At 35.1% G+C, this 11,105-nt stretch overlaps 1 pseudogene; it reads right to left on the reverse strand.

The window, feature by feature from the left end:
- Positions 1–9,573: 9,573 nt before the first annotated feature.
- Positions 9,574–10,508, reverse strand: LOC106830149 (olfactory receptor 51V1-like; annotated as a pseudogene).
- Positions 10,509–11,105: the final 597 nt, after the last annotated feature.

Below are 11,105 nucleotides of genomic sequence, written 5' to 3' on the forward strand. Positions count from 1 at the left end.
TTATCCTTGACTTCTCCATCTCTGCAACTTTAATAGCGCAAGCAAGCAGCCATTAAATCTTGCCAAATTGAATTATTTGATATCCATCAAATATAGCATATCTTATCCATCTCCATCTGCTTTAGCTATGATATTCTGTAACTTTTACATAGGCTATGCCATAGGCTCCTATTTTTCCTCTTTCTTGTTTTTCCTTATAAAGTCTCATCTTCTCACAATATCAGTTATCCTTCAAAAGGCAAATATGATTAGTTTGCTTAAAATCTTACCAGTAAAGGCATCCTTTTATTCAAAAAAAAGCTAGTTCACTCTATAACCTTTGCCAACTTCTCTCCAGCCCTCAATCTTGCCATGACTTCCCTTTCGTGTGTTCCAGAGCTTCTACCAGCTTTGGGATCATAATACATGGTTTACTTTTCTATGACGTTAAACTTACTTTCCTCTTGAACTTGATTCTACTTTCTTTTCATCTCTGTGATAAACTACTTATCTTTTGTGCCTGTGTGTGTGAGGAAAATTGGCCTGGAGCTAACATCTCTGCCAATCTTCCTCTATTTTATGTGGGATGCTGCTACAGCATGGCTTGAGTAGTGGTGCTAGGCCTGCCCCTGGGATCCAAACCTGTGCACCCTGGACAACGGAAGAGGAATGCAGGAACTTAACCACTATGACACTTGGCTGGCCTCTCTACTTATCTTTTTAATCCCTAGTGAACATCTTCTCTCTAAAGTCTTGACTGTCCACTTCAAACAGTCAGTGACTTTTCCTTTGCAATACTCATATTTCTCTTACCCATGTTGATGGGCACAAATATTACATCTTTTGGTAACTATTTGTTTACTTGCTCTAAGTACTCTACTATTATGTAAAACATGAAATAAAAGGACCATATCTTAAAGACATTATGTCTCCATATTTCACCCACTTCTTGATGCAATGGAAGCTACTAAACTGTCAGTGATTTGAGGTTAACTGAGGCATTCTTTATGCCTGATAATATCACACATTGCAATAGTGTAAAGGTTGCTTTGAATCATGAGAACACCTTATGTTCTATGTCAGCAAATGGGGAAAGTGGTGGTTCCAGGATTCCTAAATATCCCTTCATCAGCAAATTCACTCATCCTCTATTCGAATCAAAGACAGCCTATTCTCTTATTTCTCAATAAGAGGGTGCTTCCTTCTATAAAGCAGCACAATGTGGAGGCATAAGGTTACCGCCAAAGGATCCCTGTGTGCTGAATCCTACATGGGTACAGAGGGGATTATTTGAGACGAGGAGAATAGCATTCTACAACTACATTTTTGAGTGGCAGACATAAGTCCAAAAGGTCCTTTCTTCTGTTCACAAATGAATGCGCTAATATGTATGCTATCTTGTACTTTGTTTTAGCTCTTTTAAGAAGCTATTATTTTTCCAAATTTTGCTACTGTACAAGGAATAAGTATATTAAAATAGAAAAGAACAATAATTTATGTATGCAAAATTTATATTTTCAATCTCTTAAATTGTTTTTGGGCTTGAAGAAAAATTTATAGTTCAAAAAATAATTATTACCAATTTATTTTTCCCACCAACATAAAAGACACAGAAAAGAAAGAAAACTTAACTCTACAGCTTTCAGCTTCATCCCACAAAATTCTATCCAGTTCTCTTATCTTAAAAAAAAGAGAGAAAGAAAGAAGAGAAGAGGAGGCAAAGGAAAATAAAAAGCTATGTTCCTTTAATATATCCTTCTCTTAAATTGCGGTAATCTGGAGATTGTTCATGAACCTCACCGCTGGCACTGTTATTTTTCATTTCATTATACTGTCATACCACCCACTCATCATTTTTGATGTCTAGAAATAATTAGATCTCACTCCCGTCTTCAATGAAGACTTTGCCATATGGCTTTTATTTTATAATTCCACTTACATTATTGTTACATTAATAGATGGCTTCGAACTATATATGGATGAACACATTTTACCCCATTCAGTATTCCCATTTTCCTTCCTCTAACCATGAATTTCACTGCACTATACATCATCACACTGTAGTGGAGAAAGACATTTCCTCTCCCCAAATGGGGGTTCGTCTGGCCGGAGAACGAATTAAATTCACATGAGACAGAATAGCAAGAGAAAATTAAACAAAGCTTTATGAGGAACCATGGCCCGGGGCCTTTCTTCCCGAAGGAAGAAAGGGCACCGAAGAAGTGGGGTGCACATAGTGGTTATATACCCCCAAACGGGGTGTTTCACATGTGATTGAAATGTCCCTCCCACAATAGTCACAAGATTGCCCTGTCAGCACAGTGCTTGATGGACACAGCAGGTAATGGTCTGCTATCTCAGTGGGCATAGCAGGAGGCAAGTCTATGTCTGGAGCTGGGAGGTCACAGGTGAGCGCAGCAGCAATCGGTTGCTAGCCTAAGGAAAGATGCTTAATCCTTAAGGAATGCCAAATTTGGGAGGGGGAGGGAAGTCAGTTACAGGAGGTTACCAGACTAGCACAATAAAATGCAGATTTTAAGTCCTTGCCTTTGGTATTGATTAAGAGTTTTTAGAGAGAAGGTCATCTCCTTTCTTCTTCCTGGTACAGAGAGGGAGGCACTTTTTACAGATAGAGATTTACCTTACAAATGTAAGCGTGTCCTAACAAAGGGCAAGTTCCATTTCTCAGAGCCTCCTTCCCTGTCCCAGTTTATCAAAAGCAATCAGCCTCAAATAATCCTGATGCCAAAGAGACATATCTTGGGGTGGCCAATTCCAGGTCCTCACAACACATACGTTGATTGTCATCTATAACTGTGCCGACTCTGAACCTAAATTCCAGAAGACTGCAGCGTGAGTACAGCCTCCTATTCTCCCACACTCTCACACCAGCACGGGGTCCTTCTCTCTAGATAAGCACGCTGTGAAACATCGTTTCAACTATTCCCTCACCAGCCTACTCAAATTTCTTATACTATTTTCTTTCTTAGCTATTTTGCAACTCACTGACATTGTTATTGAATTATTTTGCTCCGAGTCTGGGCTGTTGAACACTACCGGAGATTAGTATCACTTAAATTACATCTCAATTTTCCTAACTCTAAAATGTGATTAATAAAAATATATTTTCCTTTATTGTGTTGTTCTGAGGATTATATAACCCAGTATATGTGTTTAGTTAGCCTCCCAGCACATCCTGAGCACCTAATAAGTATTAGCTGTTATTGTGAGAAACCAGACTCAAAGAACAGCATTCTGGTTGTGCTACTTAGTGGGTGTTTCATTTCCACTTCCTAAAAATCAAGTAACCTCTCAGTGCCTTTGTTTCTTTATAAGTATCATGGAAATAACAATAATGAGCACTCATTCAAATGGTTTCTATAAAAATTAAATAAGAATATTCATGTAAACAAGAACATATTAATGTAAATAAGAGTTTACACTTAGGAAAGTAGCTGGGACTTAGTGAACGCCCAACAAATGTTAGCTATTAACAAATTCAATTAACCTACACTTACTACCTTGTCTTTATGTAAGATTAGATATTGTTGCTTAATAGGGAAAAGTAAGAATTATAAATTCCCTAAAAATTCCTATTCTTAAATGTATACTCTCTTTACCACCCCCATCCAAAGACAAAAGGGAAGGGATCTTTCTCCCTCTCCACAGTTCGTCATCCGCCATGTGTACTCTAAACCAGTCATCTGCTTTCAGACAGATTCACAATATCAATAATCTGTGTCCTCTTAAATTTAAATCTCTCACCACTGCATCCTTTCTCTTAGTTAACTTCACTGACTTTAAAACAAACTCACTAATGTTTTGCTGCTCTCCACTTAGCCCATGTCTCACATATTTCCTGAAAGAACATTCCCTGTTTCCTAACGTTAATTTATTGCTGCTACAGATGACTGAAACTGCTTTTGTAAAGTACGTCACTGATTGCCTAAAAACTAAGAATATCTACTGAATTTTTTATTTATTTTCATGTTCATCTCCTTCATGAGACTGTGAGCATCATAAAAAAGAAGATACTGGGACCCAGTAAGTTCTTAATAAATTCTAAGTGAAAACTGAATGTTCTGTACATCCTCTACAGTCTAAATATTTCACAGATTTTTATTCTGCCACTCAACCTTCTGACTCTCCAGAGATAGCTAGTATCTCTGTAAATGCTTTCTACTCTCAATTTTGTTCAACTGCTTTCTTAGAATATATTCCTTCACCATGTAACTACCGTGAATTATATAACCAGAAGACGCTCTGTAACAGGAACTTCTTAGATTCTTGCATAAAAAGAAAGATACTGAATCAGTGAGTTTTTTCAATCTTTGAGAATATTCTCTTCTTATTCTCTAGAACCAAATCTCATCACTCAAACACTACTTAAGTCTCCTATAAACATGTATTCTTATTTCTCTATCTAGAAATCTTTCCCACTTACCTTCCATCTGCTTCACCTGAAATAATATCTCACAGGATAATAAGAATTGCTGCCTTCTGTAAATCCTCAAAATGATTGTTTCCATTGCAGTGTCCAGACAAAGCTACTTACTGGGAATGGTTAAAAGATATGACAGTGATGGCTTTTGCTGCATTGAGGTCTCTGTGGACAGCTTGGTATCTCTGGTGCTTTGTAATGGGACATTATGATGCTCAGGAGTCTCTTCAGTTTTCAGAAGGCCCAGAAGTCCCCTCATTATACACATAGGGGACATAAACATGGAGGGAAACAAGACTGGGACAGGACTATGCACAGACATATTAACACCAGGGCTGACATATAACACTGCGATCCCCAGAGCTTGTGTGTGGATAGAACTCATCTGTTTCTATCTTGGAGAATGCAGTCTCTAGAGGTAGAGCTATAGTGTCCAGTGTTACTTGACTGTTAATCAAATGTTTAGCCTACGGAGAATCCTGTAAGAAGACCAAGAAGTGCAAATGAGTTTAGTATGGATATACAGTCTAAAAATTAATATAGGGCTCAGAAAATGATAACGTCACCAAGATCTGAAAATTCAGGCTATTTCCAAATCTCCATTTTATTATTCCTTTGCCCTTGTGCCGTCTTACTGTGGCACAATTTTCACACATCTACTTACTTCATAATTCTTCTTACCATAGTCACACGTACTCACAGTCTCAGACATATTCTCCTATCTATTCTTTTATCATCGGTTCATAAGTTATATTTTTTATATCACTGGATCTTAAGCTTCTGATATTTTCTCGTTTAACATAGCAATTCAATGGTACTTTAAATATTCATACATTTCAAATATTGCATTTCTCTTATTACTAATGCATTTGAGCATCCTTTCATATGCTGTACAAGTCACCTTTATGTAATTTGTGATTTTTTCCTTATGTAAAGTAGGTGATTTAGGTCATTGATTATTTTTATTGTTGATTTTGAGTTTTTCTCATTGATTTGCAGATGCTTCTTAGGTATTCCAATTAAAACTTGTCAGTGGGAAACCTTGCCAATAACTTCTAACTGGGCATCCGTTAACTTTGTCTATGATGCCCTTAGTTGAAAAAAAATCCTCCATTTTCATATAAAGTCATCCAAATTTTGCCTACATTTTTTAATACTCTGAATTTTTGACCCTGCTTTGAACATTTGTCCCACCTTTTCCCTTCACTTAAACCCCTCAGATCTATATTTTGGACTCACTTCCAGCCTAATCTCTTAGAATCTAGATTACTGACCCCTGGACTGTGTCTTGGACACTATCCCTCTTTCGTTTCTCCCTTTGATTCTGAGTGGTCCTGGATTTTTCTAGCCTGACCCATTCTAAACACCAGTTATATTGTCTTCCTTAAAAATACATACAGCTCACTTTTTTTCCCTTTCTTGTTCTTTTCTATTTGTAAGACAAAGCTATTAACTTCAAACAACTTTGAAAGTGCCTAAAAATAATTCTCTTTCATATTCTCCACATTTAGTTCCATATCACCTTATCCGCCTATCCAGGTGTAGTACTCCTTCTGGGAACAATGTGAATGCTCCCTGAAATGAAAGTCTCTGGCCCCATTAATAATTAGATTATAAAATAAATGTTGTTACATTTTGTCATCAGGGAAATATAGCATAAATTTAGAGCAAGGAAAAAGTGAATTTAAGAGTTATCTTATTTACACACCTTGTAAAAATTTTTGGAAATAATGTTAAATGTTTTATTTTGACACAACTTTTAAAATGAAGAGTACATCTTAACAATGTTATTGTTGTAAAATTACTAAATATTAGATAACAACACCTAAGGGTACATTAGTATACATTTTAACAATTCCTCATGTAAATTAAGTAAGAAATTTTAGTTTTTTAACATGTGTGATGATTTAATATTTGGATAGCATTAACATATTTACCTCCAAAAATATTTTGGTAACTTACATCCTTATTAAAAGCACATATTAAAGTCTCTTTAGTATCTTATATCTCCAGCAACACTGGATCTGACAATCATATTGTATTTTTCCAATTGTATACAAAATAAGAAATTATATTTAACAGGTTATTTTAAATTTTGTGGCTACTTCATTTTAAATTATATTGAGCAATTTTTAATATTTATTGATGATTTCAATTTATTTTCTAAGTACTAACAATTTAAATTCTATGTTTTGTTTCTATTGGTTTATTTTGTCTTTTGTCATATTGATTTATATGAATGCTTTGCCTAAGTAAACTAATTCATGTCATGTGTTAAATAGCAAATATTTGAAGACTTTGATATTTCTTATTATTTTTATGGGTCTTTATATGCATGTGCGTACGTCTGTCAATTTACTGTTTCTTAGGTTATGCCCTTATTTGGAAGGTAGAAATTATTCAAAAATATTTTTTTAAGGAAGAGCTTTTTCTTAATTTTATAGTTCCATTTTTGCGTATATAATGTTGATCTAGCTACACATTGTTTTAGAATATTGTAATATTTATATTTGGGTTAAGAAATTAGGTATACATTTAGCTTTAAATTTCTCAATTGGCTATTAAATAATCCACATTTTTCAAATGATTTAAGTGTCACAACATTCATTAAATTTATTCCTTATTTTTCCTATGTATATAATGTTATTTCTGTACCTAATATTCTGTTATAATGAGATATGTGGATATTCTTTGTACATATATCCTATTGTATAAAATATTATGTCTTTAAAATATATTTTATTTATTTTAAAAACTACTCCCAAGCATTACTTGAAATATGAGTTTTTATTAATTTTCCTATTTCTCTGACTTTAAGCTTCCGTAAGAAGATATAAAAATTTTAAGTTAAAGATGTCATTTGTTTAGTCAGAGTGAAACTGTGGAATTGTTTTAGTAGGACAGATCTAGTTAAATAGGATGAAGTAAGTGTTTCTGTTTCCTCAAGTGAATGCTCTTACAACTCCCTGTCAGAGTGTTCAATGATTTCTATGTGTGTTTATGCACAGCTATGTCCATGAGTGCTGCATCTGTGAATAGGATCTGTCATTCTATTTTACTCTCTAATAGTATTTTTGAATGTAAATAAAGGTTTATTTTTAGAATGTGCTACTTGCTGACTGCTTATAATTTTAACAAATTGTTAGGGAAAAATTTTTGTTTTACATTTATAGTAAGTTTGAAGTAAGAATGAAGAATATTACCTTCTTCCAAAAGGTATGAATATCTTAATTTTTAATTCATTTCATTGACTAATAAATAAAGAAATAATATTAAATTATCATGCTACGGTGGAAATTCCTGACTTTTTCTATACGTTAAAGGGAATTATGACAACGACCTATGAAAAATCTATTTTTATATGCAATCACTGCTGTTTTAAGCTCCATGGCTTTGATTATAAGTTGGATGGAGCAAAAATTTCTTCCCTAATTAGATTCAGGTTAGTGATTTTATTCAGTTCTCAAAGAGGAATTAATTATTAATTTTATGTTTTAAGTCAACTTCCTTTACAATGTATCTTCATTTACATTATGCAAATAATTTCCAAGTTTTGAATCAACTGACTGCAGCTTTGATTTTCAAGTTGTTGTAAACTCTTAACTTTGATATACATTTAAATGTATTTTTTAAAGGAAGCTGGAAAAAAGGTCAATATGATGTCGTCAACTGGAAGCCATATTACCTTTGAAGATTGAAAGTTATTTTTATTATCACTCCAGTATATCATTTATAATTTTTCACTTCCTTAATTTCAAATATAAGTAAGAACTCCAAAGGAATCTAATAGCAAACCCACATTTTCCTAGATATAGTTCTTCACCAAGTCCTCTCTCTCTGTGTTACACATTTGCTGATTAAGATTGGAATTTAAGAGCCATTAATTTACATATTTATATATTTGCTACCAGTCAACTTGTCTCATATATATCCATGTATCTTAATATATTTTACATTTAACTTTGACTTTCAAGTTGTTTACAACAACCTGAAATTTATGTCAAACAATTTATTTCAAAATAGTATTGCCTCTTAGGAATACATGCTAAAAAGACTGAGTCATGAGATTGATGATTCAGAATTTCCAGTATCGAAGAGGAGAGATGACTGTGAGTTGGAATATTTGGAGTAATCCTTTAAGGAGATGTAATGCTTGCCAAGTTTGCTCTCAGTAATTTATAGGCAGAGTTCCACAAAGTAATCAACTTTAGCTTTATCTAGTAGCATACGTGTCTGTATTTTTCCCTAATTCGATGATGAGAAAGAGGATAATGAAAATGATTTGTTGCTAGAGATAAAAAAGATAACAATATCTTCTCCCTTTGAAGATCTTCATGAATGACAATTCCACATGGTCTGCAGTATAGAGTAGGTTTTATCGCTTCCCCAAATGAGTAGTCATCTGGTCTCATGTTAGTGATTAAGTAACACACGTTTTCTCCATTCCTTTGAAATTACCCCACAAAAAAGTCTTGCTTTGCTGATATTTGTTAAGTTCAGAAAAGATAAGAAAAGATCTAATAAAGCAGATAAGTGGGACATTTATTCTGAACAGTAAAGCATATCAATTTCTGTAAGTCTAGAATTAAAATTGTGAAATTGGTAGTAAGTTAGAGATATGTAAAAGATAGTGACAAAAGTTTCTCTGAGAATCAAGAAACAGAGTTGTCTGTTGATAGATTAGTGAGAAGAGAAGAGTGATAATACTTTGGAATAGCTCATGAGTGAACTATTAAGAAGTCTGCAAACATCATTTTAAGGTTAGAGACCAATTGTAACTTCTATGATCAAGTTAACTGCACCAAGTGCATTGATAAATATAAACTATGTGTTTGGGTGACTTCTTTGTAGATATTTCTTGCAAGTTGAATTTTTCTGGACAATTGTAAATATTATCTTTTGTTAGACAGAAATGATAGGGACATGTGCTGAATGATTCTATTATCAGAACTTCCAACATCACACTTGAATTGAAAAACGTGGATTTTATTACCATTCTTGATACTTACAAATCTTTCAACTAATGGCGTACCATAAAAAGTTTTAATGTTCAATTGCCTTATTTTTAACTTCCTTAAATAAATGTATTCCTTCTCACCCCTTGACTAAAGTTTTCTGCATCTAAATCTCATGTGTATTTAATCTAAAGATTTTCACTCCTTCTTCATGGAGAACCACCTCTGAATCCTGCCACGGATCTGTTGGGTCTTCACGCTATAGATGATGGGGTTCATCAAAGGTGGGAATATGATGTAGATGTTGCGCATAAGCACATGGACCACAGGAGAGAGGTGCTTCCCAAAGCGGTCAGACCGATGATCGGGATATAGAAAACCAGAACAGCACAGATATGGGAGATGCAAGTCTGCAAGGACTTGAAGCGCCCCTCCCGGGATGCAATAGCCAAGACAGAATGCAGGATCAGAATGTAGGACACAAGAATTAACATGGAATCAAACAAAAGAGTACAAATCACCAGAGCCAAGGCATAGAAACTGTTGAAGCGGATGTCAGAACATGCTAGTCTCAGCAGGTCTTGGTGAAGGCAGAAAGAGTGAGAGAGGACATGGGAATGGCAGTAGTGGAAAAACTTTAGGCGAATTATGGGAGCAATGATGAACATAAAACTCCTTACAAAAATCCCCAGCCCGATTTTGATGATTGTGGCGTGGGTTAGTATGGATGTATACCTAAGAGGATTACAGATCGCTGTAAAACAATCAAAAGCCATGGCGAGAAGGACACCAGACTCTGTGAGGGATAGACCGTGGATAAAGTAAGTTTGAGCAATGCAGGCATCCAGGCTGACTTCCTGGCTGAGGCCCCACAGAATCCCCAGGACCGTGTGCACTGTGGACAGCCCCATGCACAGGTCAGTGAGGGCCAGCATGGCCAGGAAATAGAACATGGGCTCATGCAGGCTTGGCTCGGTACGGATCACATGGAGCACCAGGCAGTTCCCTGAGAGTACCACAGAGTAGATACAAGAGAAGGGGATGGAGAGCCAGAGATATTCCTGTTCCAGGCCAGGAAAGCCTGTTAGGAGAAAGTTGGAGGAATTGGTGTCATGAGCAGCAAAAGCAGGCATGATAATTTGAGGTGCTTTCTCTATGAGCCAGAAATTATGTCCACTTGGTAGACAACTTTCACACAAGTTGTTTTCTCATACAGGACCACTTTTGTGGGTTATCACGTAACACAGAATTCTTTACATTAGATTAAAAATAATATTTACTATTTTTCACATTCATTATCCAAGTACATTTCCACACTTTAGAATCTTGTTCTATTTCTACCTAGTAAAACATCGAAAGTAGAGAAAGGTACAAGTGATCTAAATAGATTTTCTGTTTTCTCCAGTAATTAAAGATTATGATAGGATTTGATTCCCAAACTGTATATTAATCTTTCAAAGTCAATGCAAAAATAGTTACCCTTCACCTTCAGAGGACCTTTCATGCATCCTGTGATGCAGTCTGGCTCTTCAATCCAGCAATCCCTGCTCAAATCTCAACTCAACTGCAAAAACTCAAAGATACGTTTGTTTCTCTGCTCCCAAGAAAGTAAATTGTACCTTTTTAAGTTCTTGCTTTAAGAGAGAGCTAGAGGGCTGTAATTTACAATATCGGGAAGCTGGCCCAAGGGTATAAATTAACCTCATGTCACCAGGGATATTCTGTTCATA

The sequence above is a fragment of the Equus asinus genome, chromosome 20, assembly GCF_041296235.1.
Source record: "Equus asinus isolate D_3611 breed Donkey chromosome 20, EquAss-T2T_v2, whole genome shotgun sequence".
NCBI lineage: Eukaryota > Metazoa > Chordata > Mammalia > Perissodactyla > Equidae > Equus > Equus asinus.